Raw genomic sequence first — 18,925 nt, 5'->3', positions numbered from 1 at the left:
TTCAATAAAGAGCTCATTTTAAGTGTGGGCATTGAAAAGAAGCTATTTTACCGATAAAAATATATGGAGCGAGAAAATCTAAGAAACAAATTGGAGATTTTTTTCAAGTTTTACTATAATTGTAAAGTGTTTCAAGGACAATGAGAATAAGTTGTCATCAACCTTCATTATACTAATAAGTAAATAAGTTAAATCCTGTGATGTTTTTCTATAAGTCTATCTTAACTGCTCAAGTTAGTGCCTCATATTTCTCTATTAATTTTGAGTCTAAATAATTATGCTAATGTTTTTTCTTTTCAAGGCACTATTATATAATTCTAGAATCTTTGAGAAAAAATAATTTTAGATGTTATACAGTCTCTCAAAATATATGTACACTCTTAAATAGATTTTATTTATCATTATGAATACAATTTGTACTTTTTGTTGGAGAACATTGATAAGTCCTTAAAACTGCTGTAGGATGTCATTATTTTCTGTTCTTTGTAATAGTTTTTGAGGAATATCTATAGGAATGAGAGCTTTATTTTTGTTTCATATAATGTAAACAGTGTGGGTATAGAACTTTCTTATTATTCTTATCAAGTATATTAAACAACCAAAACGTCTGACTAAGGCAGAAATTGTGACATCTTTTTGATTTGGTTTGGTTCTTGTGGTTTTTCCATTAGCACGTTACACAGTATATAGTGGTCTGGCATAAAATATATATAATTAAATTTTTTTGAAAAAAATTCCCATTATTTTAGAGAGAAAGAATTTTAGGCCCAGAGAAATTTGAGAAGTTGCCTTACGTGACACTATATGAGAACTCTAAATTCATTTGAGGAATAAGTACAGATGATTTGTTTTACTGATTAAGACTTGTCTTTATACTATATTTGCATTAGAAGATAGATTACATGAATTTAATACATCTAACTACTATATAATATCTATATAAGACATTTTTTTTCTCTCTAGTAGTCACTAACTGTATACTATATTTAATGGCTACTATTATGAGATAATGTTAGTTTCTAAATATCGTAATCCATTTTGCAGGAATCAACCTGTAACTGAGAACACTGATAAACTGTAGACCTGGCCTAAATAAGGATCTTTGAGATCTTTTATCATTATAGACAAATAGAACAGAATCATAGTCTAAATCATTAAAATCCAATTTTCCAGGGTATTTATATCATTCAGTATATGACAAGTTTTGTATATATTTTTAATTTTTATCTCTTATCTTATGGTTAATATTTCTGCCTAAGGTGCCCTTTTATAAAAACACCTATTTTTCTCTTGAATTAATCTTGAGTAAATCTATTAGATACAGTTTTAGTCATTTTTCTTTCTTACTGCTGGTTTTGCTGCTAAGTTAACCTACACAATAGCTTTTTGAATTTATTCCTTGGCCTCTGCAGCCTTAATGTTTCTTTCCCACACAGCCTAGGTATTGGCCTATAAATTGCATTAGAAACCTCAATGCTCCTGTAATCATATTAACTGATAACAGTTTAGAAATTTATGTGATTTTTAAAGCATTTCTTTCTGTACATTGAATAGCACTCATATGTTAAAAACATTAAAATACTACTTATCTTATCTTCATTTTCCAAGAACAAGACTAAAAATAAAAATGTGACCGGTGTGAATATTCGGACATCCTGACAGAAAATTTGAGTATCAAATAATGAAGTTAAATCATAGCATATTATCAGAAAACTGTCATATGATTAATATTATAGAGCTTACATTGCAACACTAAAGAAGGAGAGGTGGATTGACTTCTTGGGTAGAATTTGCATATGTAACGTATCTAGAGCTTGTGTGATTAGTAAAGAGAGATTTAAAAGTGAGTATATTAAAATGGCATGGTTGTTGTTCATCACAGATGTTCCTCTTTACCAGAGGAGTTATCCATGGCTTAGGTAGAAGAAAGAAAGCATGGCTTTAGACTAAAAAAATAAATAAAAATAAAAAGTAGTTTCATTGACTATTAAATGAATGACCATGGACACCCTTCATTTTATAAGACTCAGTTTAATTGCATGTGAGATTGAAATAAAGGGTTCCTATATTATGGGGTTGTTGCCAGGATTGAGATGCCATGCATATATAGCAATTATTTTTTTTGGTGGAGTGTATGTTTTTTGTCTTAGTTTTTAAACAGAAGGAGTTTAGTATAAAGAATAATTACACTCTGATAAAAGAGTGACTACAAGGTACAAAGACCCTATTTGTACCTTAGCGCTTGGGGAGAGTAGTAAAGGAACGATGAACGGGAAAGTCTCTCCTCCACCCCTCCACCCCCCAAGCTGGGGTTCAGACTTCAGTGCAGAAGGTATAGCTCAGCTCCGCAGATAGCAGGGACATTTGCTGGTTTGCCCCAGCCACAGCTGGTTTGCTGTCATGGGCCAAGCAAGGCAGCCCTCTGTGTACATGCAGGGTATAGGACATTAGCAGGTGGTGTGGGTGTGCAGAGAGAGTGGCGGCTCAGAGGGAACCTTTTGGGTATAGGTGAGTCACTTATTTGCCTGCAGAGGCAGTTGGGGTGCCAGAGTGATGAGGAGGGCTTCAGGACGCTGTTTTCCGTGTGGGGGAACTGTGGGAAGGTCATTACCAGGCCAGGTGGAGGTTCTGGGCACAAGCCTGGGGACAGAGCTCCACTAGAATCCTCACCCTCACTGTGCAGCCCCAATGTGCAGCTGGGAGCCCTTCCCCTTGCAGGGTCCCTCCCGCGCGTGGTCTTGAGAAAGTTTGCTTTGGTGCTCACTGTGAAGAAGAGATGCTTAAAGGGATGCTGTCCATTGGGGCGGAGCATGTATGGAAGGTGAGCTTGGAACTGAGGCATCGCCCTGAAAACCGGAATGTGTGGTGACCTCAGGAACCTGAGGAAGTTAGTAACTGTGTTGTCCCTTTGTGTAGAGGACTAACTTTAGAATAGATTGATTCTCTATAAAACTGAAATTGTGCCAATTTTAAGTCAAATAATAATTTGTAAACAATGGTTTCATTGTTTTCTGAGTGAGAATTTTGAGAGGACTCTCTCTCCCATTTCTACTACTCTTCCCCACTTAGCCTATCCTCCTTCCTCAGATTCATCCCATTTTACTCTTAGAGTAACTTATAAACTGTTTAAGAGGCCAAAGCCATTTATGCTTTTATGTGATTTCTTTAAAAATTCTCCAGAAATGATTAAAAAATGAGTTGTGTTCCTTGGTGTTTCTAAGGTTGTGCATACAGCCTTGTGTGCATACATGTGGAGGCTCAGAAGACATGTAGAACTAGAGAAAAATGTCACAAGTATCCTGGCTGGTAAATTAAAATGAATCAACATTGGAAGATAGGTACTAAAGGAGAAAATGATAGTCATTGAGAAGTGTGTGTGTGTGTGTGTGTGTGTGTGTGTGTAGTCAGGGTGGTTGGTGACAATCTTTCTCTGCTGATTATCTCATTCTGCTTATTCAAGTGCAGCTCTGGATGTCACATATGGAAGGACACAAGGCAATTAAAACATGTCCAGAGGACATTGACCAGGATGATAAGTGGGTCATGAAACCATGTCAGTGTAAGAAAGATACATACCATAATATTTATGCCATTAATGCTATTATGTCTGGAATTTGCTCCATATAAACCCGAGTTGTTTGGGGTTGGGAGTGATGATATTGACAAAACAACTAAATTTAGTCTAAATTTGCTAGTTCTTGAAGCTAGTCATTTAGGACTCAGTATGTATTCTCTTTTCTTTTCTTCTTGCTTTTTAATTAATCTCTATGCCCAATGCCGGGCTCGAACTCATGACTCTGAGATCAAGAGTCGCATGCTCTACCAACTGAGCCCCGGGTGCCCCTATTCTCTTTTCTTCTGCTCATGTTTGGATAGTTCTATAATAGACAAAAACATAAAAGATACAATTCAAGAAGAGAATGAAGAATTAGATCAGCACAGAAAAGAGATGATTCTCAGATTGACAGATCTTTGAAGGAATATCTTTAAATTATTGGAATAACTTTCATATCTGTAAATTATTACAAAAAAGGATTAGTGTTTTAAGGTCCTAAGATAATATCTAGGATAAAAGGGGACGTGTAAAGAAATAGATTTCAGTTCAGTATAATCTGTATTTTTCATTTATTTATTACTTCTTTATTGAGTACCTCTTAGACACCAGAAGAATTTTACTATGAGAAATACAGTGTCAGGTCTACTTGTGAAACAGAGGTGAAAGGCAATGTATTCATAAGGAAGTTAGAACTTGACAATATTCCTGAAAAATCTATAGATATTCATGATACTAGCACATTTTGGTTATATCTTCTTTGCAATGAGGATAAATTAAAGAGATTTAAGCAAGTGAGGGATGGAATCAGATTCATAATTTATTTCATTCTTTTTAGATATTGCAGAGAAAGTGTTTGAGATCCATGAGACTAAGAGCAACCAATGTTTAAGATACTATTTCACTTATGCAAGTAAAATGTAATGTGTTCCTAAACTGCAGTGGGAAGAGGCAGGATGGAGTAACAGGTATGAATACCAAACATGTTGAAAAGCAAGATCCAAGGGACTCAGTTACTGAAAGACTTGAAAAAGCAAAGTGATTGAAATTTCTGTTTTGGAAGATTGCGTAGATGTTATTTTCATGCACCAAGGCATGAACCAGAGAATGAGAAATAGATTTTTAAGCAGAAAATATGGGTTAGTCCGTGTTATAGTTATTTTGAGATATCAATAAGACTATCTGGGTAAAAAAAGGGGGGAGAAACTTTACAAGGCAATTTCCTGTAGTCACAATTCTAGAACTCAGGATATGGAGGGTAGGTCAACTTTTATTCATTCATCCATTCATTTACTTTTCTGTTAATGAAACATGCTTTGGTGTTTGAGTACACACTGTAGGTCATATGAACACATAGATGCGTAAGTATACAGGTCCCATTAGTTAAAACGAGGAAGTACACTCGCTAATTTCTGTCAGGAGAAAACTCTCAAAAGTCCAGCCTGCTTTTAGTCTGGACTTTGCCCCATCTGGAATCTGTGTCTAGGGTGGAAGTTTAGCCAGGACAGTCAGTGGGATTTCTATGACCTCTCTTATACCCATCCCTTGAGGTTTTAAAAACTCTAGCAAGATTGGACTCTGTTCTGTGTGTTCATAAACTGGGTCTAATGGTTACATCTCATGGCAGTCTGCACCTGAGACATCTGCTCTGGCTCCTGTTAGGGCTGCATTCATTTGTCAAAGCCTCAAAAAATGAGAGGCTAGAGGAGAGGGAGAGCTGCCACGCTCCTACTGGATGTGACACCTGCAGGCTTTGACCACCATAAATCTTGATGCTAACACCTTGTGTTTGCCACACACACCTCAGCAGTTGCGAACCTAGACATCTTATGGGAGAATAAGAAAAAATATTGCATTAGCCCTAGGTGCTAAAAGAAAACGTGGCACTTTATATTTTCGTCAACTGTCCCTCTGAAAGAGAATTTCATAATGCATTTTTGGGCACTTCAAATGTTTTCCCCCTAAGGGAAGATTTAACAAGATGGTGAGCATCCAGAGATGAGATCTTCTGAGATCCAGAAGCAAGGCTGTCTACAAACGATAGACTTCAGTAGGTGGACAGTGGCCTCAATCTTTATTAAAAGAAACAGGTCAGAAAGGAAGCACCTACATGAATCAGGAAACCATCCTGAGCTACAAAAGTTTTGCTCAAATATGAAATATTTATTTCCTCTTAAATACACCCATGCTGTTAAAAAGATCCCTGGATACTAGGATTTCTATTAAGAATTTCTCATATTCTGGTTATAAACTTCAAGTAGCTGCCAAGTAGCAACATACGTAATAGATGATAGATTGAGCAAATATGTTTTTAATAGTGTAATCAAAAGAATCTCTACTTCATATGACTATACTCTCGTCATAAAAATGCATACTAAAATACAAACTGAAGGAACTTTTCTTCAACTCAAAACTTATATTACAAAGGTTTCTGCTAAAAAATCCAGTAACATTTCCCTCCGTAATACCATAGCAATATCCCTGTTTGTAACAATTGTTTGTAACATTTACCCTCCTGATTTATGGGGAAATTAGGAAAGGAAGAAGAAAGTAGGAAGATGGAGGGAGATAACAAGGGATTCCATGGTGGGGTGGTTTTTCCTCATCTAAATACCTGGAATCCTAGGGAAATGGGACAGAAAGGAACTATGGTTCACTGTGGTTCACCACACCTACATTTATACCATATATATTTCTTTTTTTATGTAGTAAAGATCTGGAAACAGGAGACATGAGCATAGAAGAAAAATGTTCTCTTTTGATCAGACTTTGACCACCATAAGTCTTGACGCTAACACCTTGTATTTGCCACTCCCGCCTCAGCAGTTATGAACCTAGAATATGGGAGAATAAGATGGAAACAGAAACATAGTAGAATTTGTTTCTTCCCTATCTCTTTCTCATGAGAAAACTGCTTATTTGGAATGTTGCTGTTGTTGGATGACATTTGCCAAAATGAACACCTCTGATGAGAAAGCAGGTGACTGGGCTTCGTAGTCGTGCAGTATTAGTGAATGGCATTGGAATGCTTTTACATTTCTCTGGCTGCATCACACGATTTTTTGAGATTTGAGTAGAACGTAGGCTTACCAGGTTGCATTACACTGAGGAGTAACCCAGAAAATGCTGTAGCAAACTTGGAATAATTGAGTCTGTTATTCTTGTCAGTGAAGCATGTGATATATTGATCTATTTCTTACTCAACTAACTGTCATTCCTCCAGTCATTTCATGTATTCTAAGTGATAAGTCCTGCTTTTTTAACCACTTACAGAGGTGGAAGAGAATGCCAGTTTTCCTGGTCTCTTTATCAACTGCAGAGCAGGTACATGGTTTCATTGTGGCCAAGGGAAGACAAAGGGAAATCATCTGGGGCTGGAGGAGAAAGATCTTTACCTGCTTTCCCCAACCTGTGTTACACTGCCCTGTAGACATAGGGTGTTTGAAGAGATATTGTCAAACTGAAGGTGATTTAGCAAAAGGACAAGAAAATCTTGGGTCCAAACTGGCCTTTGCAATTCATTGCACAAAACTCTAAACCACCTGCCTACTGATATGCTAAAGCATCCAATGTGATTCAAGTAGTAAATGACTTACTAAAGGGACCTGTCTTGTATCATCAGTTTAGTTTTGTATTTGGTAGTTTTTTAAAAAAGATTTGTTTGTTTATTTTAGGGGGGGCAGAAGGAGATGGAGAGAGAAAATCTCAAGCAGACTCCCTGCTGAGTGTAGAGCCCTTGGGGTTCAATCTCACTACCCAGAGATCACGACCTGAGCCAAAATCAAGAGTCAGACACTTAACCAACTGAGCCACCCAGGCACCCCTGTATTTGGTAAGTTTAAGGAGAGGTTGGAATCTAAATGTAATCAATCTTAGTCTTATTGGTAAATTAAAACATCTTCTATTTTCAAATTTGGAGATTTTTATAATTTCGTTCTTTTATTAGGATAGCCTTTGTTTGAGTCTTTTAAAGGTTATTTTGTCAGAAAATTCAGCATGCAAGTGGAAACCAGTCACCTTGTCACTGGTTACATGAAAGGATAAATAAAAATCGGAATACCTTGTCCCTATATGCTCTGTCTCTGTTGTGCTGAGTTTTAAGGAACAAAGTGTATTTCCCCAACTCCTATTGGTCCTTTGGTTCTTTACCTGGGGAAAAATGAGAACAACCATTAATCTGCATTACAGAAAAAAATACTGGAAGATAGAGGGTAAATTCTGCTTATGCTTCGCAGATCTGACTCAATACACAAGTATGCATCTGTTCATACTTTAATAAGAGAGGAACTACTTAAGAAGAAAGAAAAAATACTCAAAAATCCCCTACACCATTGAGAATTGCTGAGCTTTCTAGCTGCCCCTTTTCACCTCTAGTTAGTTGTGAAGTCATAAGAAAATTGAAAAGAGATTTTGACTTTTCCCTATTCAGTCCTCTCATGCTACTTTATGAATTAAATATATCTAGACTACAGGTAACTTGTATTAGCATGGTGATATAGAATACATATCTATCTATCTATCATCTATCTTATCTACATATAAATCAATAGACAATCCTATGTGTCTTAAACGTAATTTGGGTTAGTCCCTATATGCTGACTGCATTAGTTAATTTAATCCTCGCAACTACCATATGCATTTTCATCATTGCCATTTTACAGATGAAGAAATGGAAATTTAGAGAGACATAGTCTCTTGAGTTCCTACAGCCAGCAAATAAGTGGGGTTGGGATTTGATCCCATTCAGCCCGACTTGCTAACCCACCCTCTTAATCATTTCATTATACACACTGACATGTGCATACAGTTGTTTTCTGATGCAGTAGTTTCTGTTATCACTGTCTAGTCTATTCTGTTATCAACTTAACTGCTATTATCAACTTTAACCAATGGATAGGAGATTAATCTACCTAAATCTCAAGAGCTCTCCCAACATTTGTCCTTTCTGAAGTCTATTTTAGTTTTATCTTTGATTTTTAAAGTTTGAGTCGTCCAGAGTGAATTTATCCAGACCAAGTATCCAGAGTAATGGACACAAAGATTTACACTGAATTTCATGCAACAGACCCTCAGTGAAATGTGGGGTATTTATAATGGGCTATGGCATTGAAATGCGGGAAATGACATTGAGATTCCCATTAACATTCTAGAACTGGAAAGTAACTGCCGCAAGGTAATCAGCAGTATAACGGCTAATTAAATATTTCCCTGTGGTCACCTGGAACCATGTGTCCAACATGAGCAAAGCTTTGGGTGACTAACTGCTGTCCTAGAACAGCTCAGAAAGGTTGAATAATTCTGTAAGCATGGGTAAGGAGAGTTGTTTCTGACAGTTTTCCGTATTTTAAAAGCGAAAGAATGACAAGCTCAAATCTTAAAATGCTTGCCTCAAGGCATGGACTGAAACTCAGGGCCTTTCTGTGACTAGGCTGAAAAAAATCTCCTCTCTTATAGCCATAGGGCTGAGATCACCAAAAAAAAAAAAAAATCAACCTTAGAGATTAAGTCTGTAGATTGCTAAATTAAAAGTCAGTTCAATTTATAGCCTTCTCAGTTTTCTTATGTAAAGTTCAAGCACAACTCTAGAACTAATATATCCCCAATCACTGGGACAATTAGGGTGCAGTATATGAGAATAAGATTAGTTGGAGAACCCAGATCTCTCAAATCCTCGTGAAATACCCTTTTTAAAAGAAAGAAAATCCATGTTTCTCATTCAAGAGAAATCAATCTCTGTATTGTTGAGAGACTACTGACCATAATCGTGAATATATACAGAGATTGAAATGCAGAATTAGAATAGTGAAGATAAGAATTAGTCCCAGAAGGATATATAGGAATTTGCTAATTTGTGTAGTCAGAGCCTGGAAGTTATTTGTAAGATTGGATTTTGAGAAAGCTTAGCCCAGGAGGGGGCTGGGGAACATAATTTTGGATCAGGCTGGATTTATTGAAATAGTTACTCTCAACAGAGTTTCTGCATTTATTGAGTGAGCTTTAGAAGCAAGCTGCTGCCTCTGGTTTAGATAAAGCAAACCTGGATCCAGTTTGTTAACCGACATTGAAAGAGCAAAAATTCCAAAAAGACCAGATACCTAGAAAGAAGTATTATCGCAGACTTTGAGATATTGCAATGCTGGATTGGATCTTTTATGTTCATCTGTTCATTCATCGTGGTTATTATATTGAGCATAGCGGATTGAAAAGTAACCAGATCATGTGGAAAATTATTATCTGCATATATACCTGACAATGAGCCAGGAGGTTACTTGAAATGAAATACAGTTGTTATGGTCTCTTAAAGGGGAAACTGTGTACACATTTTACAACCACAAATATATACTGTGAATCTTTCAGTAGCTCTCCATAAAGAGACCAGGATTAATATCCAGAACAACTTTATATGAGATAATGAGAAATAGCTGACAGTTTTGGAAAGCACTGGGTACAACGTGTTGAGTATTACCGTGGCCTGCTGGGAAGAGGGGGTGCTTGTAGTGTTCAAGTGATAGAGAAGGACTGATTATTACCTCAAACCCATCCTAGTTTGTTTTTTTTCCTTCTCATATCCTGAGATGAATAATATGAATATTCTCAGAAAATGGAAGAGTCCATCACTGACTACACTGTAAAGGTCATTATTGCAGGAATGGTCAGGATGAAGCTTTAGGAGACTCCTCTCCCTACAAAAGTAATAACATATCCTCAGGAAATTCAAAGATATTAGTGCCACCACCGAAAACCTATAAAATAAAAAAAATCGGGGTGAAAATTTCCATATTGTCCCTGTTCAATCTTTAATCTGACCTCTGAAAATTCCTGATGAGACTTAGAAAATTATGGGATTATTGAAGCTTAATTTGAAAAAAAATGACTTCAACTATATACACCATCCCTGATGTTGTTGCCTTAGGGGATAAAATAACGCAGCCACTGATTATTGGTATCAGCTATTGAAAACGTTTATTTTTCCCAGTAAAGCAAGTAGTATCCGTTTACTTCTTGTGTTCATTTTCAACTCCTGCTTTAACAGATTGCCTGCCACAAATTTCATGGCTTAAAACAGCAAAAACATATAATTTTTTTAGTCCTAGAGTACAGAAGTCTATGATATGTAAGCAGGACCGTGCTTCTTCCGGGGAGAATCTGTGTCCTTGCCTTGTGGCCACAGGTTGCTCCTCTTCTACTTCCTTTATCACATCTTGTCTGACTTTGACCTTCCTGTATCCCTCTTCTAAGGACCCTTGTTATTGCACTGGGCCCCTCTGATAACCCAGGATGATCTCCCATCCCTAGTTCCTTAACTTCAGACCTTTTGCCATGTCAAGAAACATATTCAGAGGTTCTGGGGATTAGGATGTGGACATATTTGGGGACCAATATTCAGCCTACCACACTCTTGTATTCTTGCCCTGAGAGTAAGAGTTTGTACTATAGATAGATGTTATATGAGAGGACCACAGAGTGGGAGATCATACAGCCAAAGAGAACATTTTAGATTTCACTTTAGGAAAGTTTCTGGAGTTGGAATAGTCTGGAGGCATACCAGGATAGTTCCTCTAAAGTCAATGAAATACTGTTCATTTTCTGTTCCGCCACCAAGAAGGACCAACAATATTTCAAAGGCTGTTCAGGACTTGGAAAACATTTTGGTTTTCAAACCCATTTCCCAGGTGAAATAAGAAATTGTGACATTTGTGTGTGTGTGTGTGTGTGTATGTGTGTCCCAGAGCAAGAAAAAACACTACCAGGTTAGACTATGACTGAATCTTTCAACTAGTCTGAACATTCAGCAGATGTAATGGTTCCCAAAGTCCGTGACAGAGTGGATGGAACCTTTGACCAGCATCATTCTCACAATGGGAGAGTTGGGTCCTAACATGGGGATGAAAAGCCATGATCCTTTCATTAGTTAACCTTAGAGAAAGAGCTCTTAACTTGCTACATGGCTCTGATAAAAAATTAACAAATGACAAGACGATGCTTCCAAAACCATTTGGTTGAGAGTGCTAGTATGGGGCATATGCTGTGCTCACCAAACCATTTATCTATATAGTGCTGTTTCTCTTATCGCCAGAATACGGAAGTCCAGGAACCAAGGAGCAGATGTGGGAGCAGTGACTCAGTAAAGTACATGCTTTTATCTTCTCTTTAATCTCATTTTTGCCACTCTAGGTTTATCCTCACCAAGGCATATGAGAATGGTTACATTATATTAGAAGCTGATAATATCTTATAGCCCTTTTAGGCATTATGCCACTGAATCTATAGACAAAAAATAATTTATATCATTGGTAAATAGGTTTCTGTTAAATGAAGGGAATAGAGCAGAATATAAGATCTTCAGTGTGTAATATATTAAATTAATATAGCAAATGTAAATTTTAAAAGACTACTGAAGTGTTATCTAAGCAGAATCACCAGAAAATCAGTTTCTTTAAAATTAAAGTTTAGGCAAAGTATTCCAGTTAGCTAAGTTTTTTTGGCAAAAAGAAGGGGAATATCGTCAGGAGGAGGAGCACCACAAATACAGGTTATAGATTTGAACAATCACAGAAGCAGATATTATGGTGTTTGCTTATTAGATTACACTCAAACACCAAAACTATATTTTCCCCCTCCTTTTCCATACTATTAATAAAGGACATATTGATTAGGGACAAATATGGCAAAGGTTATGGGATATCTAGGAAGAAAAAAATAAACAGGACAAGAAATAAGAAAAAGAATGCCAATCATTCAGAGATCATGAAACTGTTGAGTTTATACCTTGAGTTTATGGTTGCCTCCCTTTTGGGGAGGCAGGGAGGAGGTGTGTGTATTTGTGTCTGTGTGTGTGTGTGTGTGTGTGTGTGTTGTGTATTTAGATATACATTATACATTTATAATATATATTTTGATATATATGACAGGAAAGAATGCTACACGCATGTGTTAAATTGTCAGTGTGAAACAAAATGATGTTGTATTTATGCTGTGAAGCCAAGGAAAGCGATGATGAATAAATTATTTTTGCATGCACATCTTTCCTTCCGCTCTCTTTCAGTCATAATGCCTCTTAGAAAACTATCCTGTCCAATTATATGCAGGCTGTTCCTTTCTCCTCTAGGTCTCATGACTCAAGCTAATCAAGTTAAAGTCTTGTGAAAGTTAATCGTGACATAAAATCTTTGAAACTGGGCTAGTCTCTAGAAACAGAATGAAGAAAGTGTATGTGAGTTCTTTTTCTTTTTAAGATTTATTTATTTATTTGAGAGAGAGAGAGAGAGAGAGTGCATGCAAGTGGAGGCAGGGACAGAGGGAGAGAGAGAATCTTAAGCAGGTTCCATGCCCAGCACAGAGCCTGACACAGGGCTCGATCCCATGACCCTGAGATCATGACCTGAGCCAAAACCAAGAGTCTGACACTTAATCGGCTGAGCCATCCAGGCACCCCATGTACATGAGTTCTTCTCCACAAAGCCTCAGCCTTTCTGTTTCCTGCCTTTTCTAAGATTCTATTGTAGTTTTCTCAGCTACCATTTGTCCTCAAATGAATTTATTGTATAATGAAGTTAGCTAGAAATAGTTATTCTACTGTTTGTAAGAAAAATAGCTCTACTGTACATATGAATAATATCTTCAAAATTTTAAAAATAAATGATTTACTCATGAAATAAAGTTTGTGAAACATCCCAATTTGGTTACGTTTGAGGTTTTCTGCATTTGGACAAAATAATTCTAACTAAATTGAGCAGTGTGTGTAGTCATCCCCTCTTCCTCTCTTAGCCATTAAACATAACATGGAAGGAAGCAGTTTTTAGAGTCCATGTATTTTCTCTAGCTTTCCTTCTTCATATAGGGTTCTGCTCTTCCATGTTATCCTGTCAAAATGTCCCTTCATCATTTAAGGTCAAATTCTCTTCTTTCTAAGGGAATTAATTATTCCCTTGCTGGTATTCTTATATGTGGGGTACATGTATAAGAGTTTATTGGAATTGAATATGTGTGCATTTGTCTTGCTTACTGGACTCTGAGTTCCATGAGGACTTTATGAGCATATTTTTCATTTCTAGTCTTTAACAGATGCCTCACACAAAGTTGATGGTCAATAGTTAAGAATTTATGCAATGACATGGATGGAGCTGAAGAGTATTACGCTAAGTGAAATAAATTAGAGAAAGACAAATACCATATGATTTCACTCATGTGGAATTTAAGAAACAAAACAGATGAGCAAAGGGAAAAAAGTGGGGGTGGGGGACAAACCAAGAAACAGACTGTAGAGAACAAACAGTTGGTTACCAGAATGGAGGTGGGTGGAGGGATGGGTGAATTAGGTGATGGGGATTAAGGAGTGCACTTGTTATATCAAAGTGTTGAATCACTATATTGTACACCTGAAACTAATATTACACTGTATGTTAACTAACTGGAATTTAAATAAAAAATAAAAAAATTGCAAAGCAGCAAAAGAAAGCAGAAAAGGAAGACAAGAGTGATTTAACCTTCACTCACTAATATTATCCATCTCCCAGTAAAAAACAAAAATGAAGAAAAAAGAAATTTGCCTATATAATTTATTCATAGTAGATAAGAAAGAGCTAAAGGTGAATTACTTTTCATCAGCAACTGTAAGATTTCAAAGCAAGTTGGCATAATTTGATGTATGTTCATTTTTTTCCCTTGCTCCATACGTGAGGGGGACCATTTTCACCCAAAACCAGAGACAAGAAAGTTACATGGAGACAGAATTTCTTTTATTGCTCTTTGGTTTGCTCTTTGCAGGATGCTAGTTTTTTATTTTTTTTTCCAGCTAGTAGTAAAATTTATGTAGGCAGAGAAGTTAGAACAACTAGAATTCAAGAAAGATGTAAACAGTACTTTCACATTGACTTTGTGACAAGGAGATCAAGAGGGTTATTTTAGAGCAATAATCTCCAAATGGAATCAGTGCATTCTCGAGATTATGCAAGATCAACCATTGAAATGAAGAAAAAATATACAATATCAATATCTTTGCCCCATCTCTATCTATGCCTATACCTATATCGACATATTAAAGAAATTAAGTTTCATTTATAATTAATAGAAGGATTGATACTGAATGTTCCCTCATTTAATTTGTCAAGTGGCTCTGTGTCAAACACATCAACACATGGGAGGCAATCTGAATAAAGGAGGAGAAATCTACAACTCAGGACTTCAGACGTTCACACTCACTCTGAGATTCTTTCAGTTTATTGGGACATTGAAATTTACATGTTCTAAGTTGAGAGGATTTATAGACTATGTTATCTAACTTTACATTTGCCCTCACAAAAAATGCATTTAAAATATTTATTTAAAGACATATAGATTAAAAACTAAACTAATACAAGTAGAAGCAAGAACAATTCCAATAGCAGAATTGACAGCTTTGCTCTTTTCCTAGCTGTCTTATCAGTAATATTATGAAACAAAAGGTTTGTCAATGATGATCTAATCAGAGATGAGTAGAAGTTGGGTGAGACAATTAGTAGAACAGTACACACATATCCATATGCACAATTATATACCTCCATATACAATTATTTTACTGATAGGAATATACAGATCAAAAATTTGAAAATCAGTGGCTTGGAGGACTGGGTAGACTAAGATCAGTTCCTGAGAAAAAAGTGGCCAATGATGAAATAAATACATTGGTGAAAACAAATGTAGCTTAGCAATAAATAAATAAATAAATAAATAAATAAATGGAAAAAGGAAAAGACTGAGGTGGGGGGGGTGAAGCATTATAAGAGAATAAGATGTGGGGTGCCTGGGTGGCTCAGTCATTAAGTGTTTGCCTTCGGTTCAGGTCATGATCCCAGGGTCCTGGATCAAGCCCCACATCGGGCTCCCTGCTCAGCAGGAAGCCTGCTTCTCCCTTTCCCACTCCCCCTGCTTGTGTTTTCTCTCTCTCTCTATGTCAAATAAATAGATAAAATCTTTAAAATAAAAAAAGACAAGATGAATGGATAAAGAAGATGTGATACACACACACACACACACACACACACACACACACACAATGGAATATTATGCACCCATCAAAAGGAATGAGGTCTTGCCATTTGCAACAATGTGGATGGAACTGGAGAGTGTTATGCTGAGCGAAATAAGTCAATCAGAGAAAGGCATGTATCATATGACCTCACTGATATGAGGAATTCTTAATCTCAGGAAACAAACTGAGGAGGGATGGGGTGACTGGGTGATAGATATTGGGGAGGGTATGTGCTATGGTGAGCACTGTGAATTGTGCAAGGCTGTTGAATCACAGTTCTGTACCTCTGAAACAAATAATACATTATATGTTAAAAAAAAAAGATAGCAGGAGGGGAAGAATGAAGGGGGGGGAATCGGAGGGGGAGATGAACCATGAGAGATGATGGACTCTGAAAAACAAACTGAGGGTTCAGAAGGGAGGGGGGTGGGGGATGGGTTAGCCTGGTGATGGGTATTAAAGAGGGCATGTTCTGCATGGAGCACTGGGTGTTATACGCAAACAATGAATCATGGAACACTACATCAAAAACTAATGATGTAATGTATGGTGATTAACATAACATAATAAAAAAAAGAGAGAGAGAATAAGAGAGAGAAGTGGAAAATAAACACAGTCAATATAGTCCTGAGATCAAAAGAAACAACTAAATCAAGAGCAGAAACAAAACAATACTTTCATATTTAGTGTAGCAAAGCCCTTGCAATAAGACTTTATATTGCAATGTATGCCTGTCATACCCTGAAAGGTATACAAGAAAGTCAAAGCCAGACAAAACAATGAGGTTCTAGATTAGGTGGGCCTGAGATATTTACTTATTTCCTAAAAGCTAATGTATTTTAAATAGCAGCCTGGTGAGCAGGGATTAGGGGCATATGATCAGAATCAAACCAATCCATTATCCTTGTTCTTATTTGCAAAGTTGCCTTTAGTTAGTAGATATGCATGTATCTCTATCCCATAATATGAATTGTTCAGTTGCAAGTACTGTATTGGATCTGGATTTCCAATAAAAAGCCCTGTTTTGAAGAAGATTAATCATATCCTTCGTAAATAGGAGAATGACTGGAACTATGTGGTGCCTCGGGAAAGACACCATCTTATCTGGTGACAAGGGGAGATATAGTTATTTCATGTGCATGCATGTGTGCACAGACTTGTCCTTTTTTTTTTTTTTTAAGTAGGCTCCATTACCAGTGTGGAGCCCAACACGGGGCTTGAACTCATGATCCTGAGATCTAAACCAACTTAACTGACTGAGTCATCCAGACGCCCTCAAATTTGGTTATTATTTCTTGTCTGCACAGACAAATGCAACCCCTCTATATTTTAGTTCAAAAAAATTGCAGAAACTATAGGAGTTCTGGATGCTATTTCATAATCTGTTGGCATCTCTTGGTGAGGGGAAGAAAGCAACAGCATCAATGTACAAAGAACTGACAACAACTTAAGAGAAAATGTCAAGCACAATAGTCAGCACTGTTTTAAACATGCTACATTACCAATTCTCTTGGTGTCTTAGGAGACCATATTTTGTAGAAAAATACAGACTTTTTTACACTGAGTCAGAGAATATCTCAGAAAACTTGGGTTGAGAAGAAATCGTAGAAATCATTTGACCAATTAACTTTTCTCATGTTTTTATTTTTACAGATATTTAAGAGAGATGTATGACAAATGTGTTTATCAGAATATGTATAAAAACGTTCTTTCAATAGTTATAAAAAAGTTTTCAAGTGATAAGAAAATATTGAGTGAGTCACTTTGGTAGCAGTAACTGTTAGTTAAATAATAGACAAAATTCTACTTCTTCAGGTGATGCAAAGACATCTTGAAGTGCATCTTTACTGTTCTGTCAGGAATGTCTTGCTGACATCTTGAAAATCTTTCTTGAATACTCATCCATGCTATATTGCCAAACAGGATTTCAATTCTCATTCTCTTGTGTGCTTGACTTCTGGACCAATAACTTTGCATTCGTCTTTTTCACTGTAGTGTCCTCTCTGTGATTTGATGGCTGGATGTGGGGGTACTGTACAAACATGATTAGGCAAGTATTTCAGAAAGGTTGAATTACAAATGGAAGGAGGAATCACAAACATTCAGGTAATAAATTATAAATATAACCTCTTAACAATGAAATTTCCCAGAAAATATACCTTTTCCACTTTTTATGCAGCAAGCATGGAGCTACTGAAAATTTATATTAAAACAATCTAGCAACATCAGCAATAACTTTTACTTATCATTATATCTTCCAACATACCTTTCATTAGAGTTTTGCATTGTAAAATTTATCTAATCCCTCTCCATTCTATAAGAACGTATTCTGTCTAACAATAGAATGCAGCAAGCTTTAGTGTTTCTTATCAAAATTTCCATTTTGGAATGCCCCATGGTAATATAATTATTATAATATAGGAAAAAATTCATGTTCAATGTACCCAAAGCTATTTCACAACATCAATTGCAATAGAAATATGAGCAAAATATTTCATGCTTCTCTTCTCTCTTGAGGATAACACCTTTAGTAATTTCCATATGTCATCCTGTTAATGTGACAAACAAAGAAAAGTTGAGGATTTCAAGCACAATAACAGAAGTGAAAGATTTTGATTGACTGGTACATTATAACTCTTATTACATACTGTGGACCCAGGATGTTATAATAATTAGCCTGTCAAGTCAATTGTTACTCTTCATTAAAAATGAATATAAGGGAGCAATTAATCTCACAACTTTAGCTTCATTAGGACATTTTCTTTTTGCAGTTGGGTGCAATTCATTGTCTCAATCTAAAGGATGTATCATTTTCTAATAGAAGGTTTCACCTTCATTATTTTGATTATGTACTTGAATAGTAAAATGTAAGCTTATGTAATGACTGGGTGAAAAAATTCTGAGTTATTTATAATTTGCCTTTTGAAACTCATTGTAGATACAAGAGATTTTTCCTTGTTCCTTTTCTTCACCTTCACATTATGAGGCTATGGACTCAGAATTTCACCCTCCTTGAAAGTGACTCTATCCACTGTGAATCATGTCTCTGAAAATGCTGACACCCACAAAAATAAGCAAAACTCAAGGACTCCTCTACAAGCCCAAAAAACATTGCAAAAAAATGTGCAATTAGAGTTGAGTTTTTCTTACATAGTAAAGGTTAGATGAGTGATAAGAAGAAACGGCTTGTTAGTAATCAGGTTCCAACCAGAGACTGTGGACTGATTGACTGCTCATAGTGATTGAAACCTGGCAGGTGAAAGGTTTAGCACATAAGATAAGCACATAAGAGAAGATGATGGTTCTGCCCTCTTTGTTTTAATGCGTTAAAGACAAGAAATAACAACAGTTGGAAATCAGCA

This window comes from Eumetopias jubatus, unplaced genomic scaffold (assembly GCF_037043125.1).
Source record: "Eumetopias jubatus isolate StellerSeaLion01/CBP00866 unplaced genomic scaffold, mEumJub1_p1.0 scaffold_15, whole genome shotgun sequence".
NCBI lineage: Eukaryota > Metazoa > Chordata > Mammalia > Carnivora > Otariidae > Eumetopias > Eumetopias jubatus.
Note: the sequence above shows the minus strand (reverse complement) of the source record.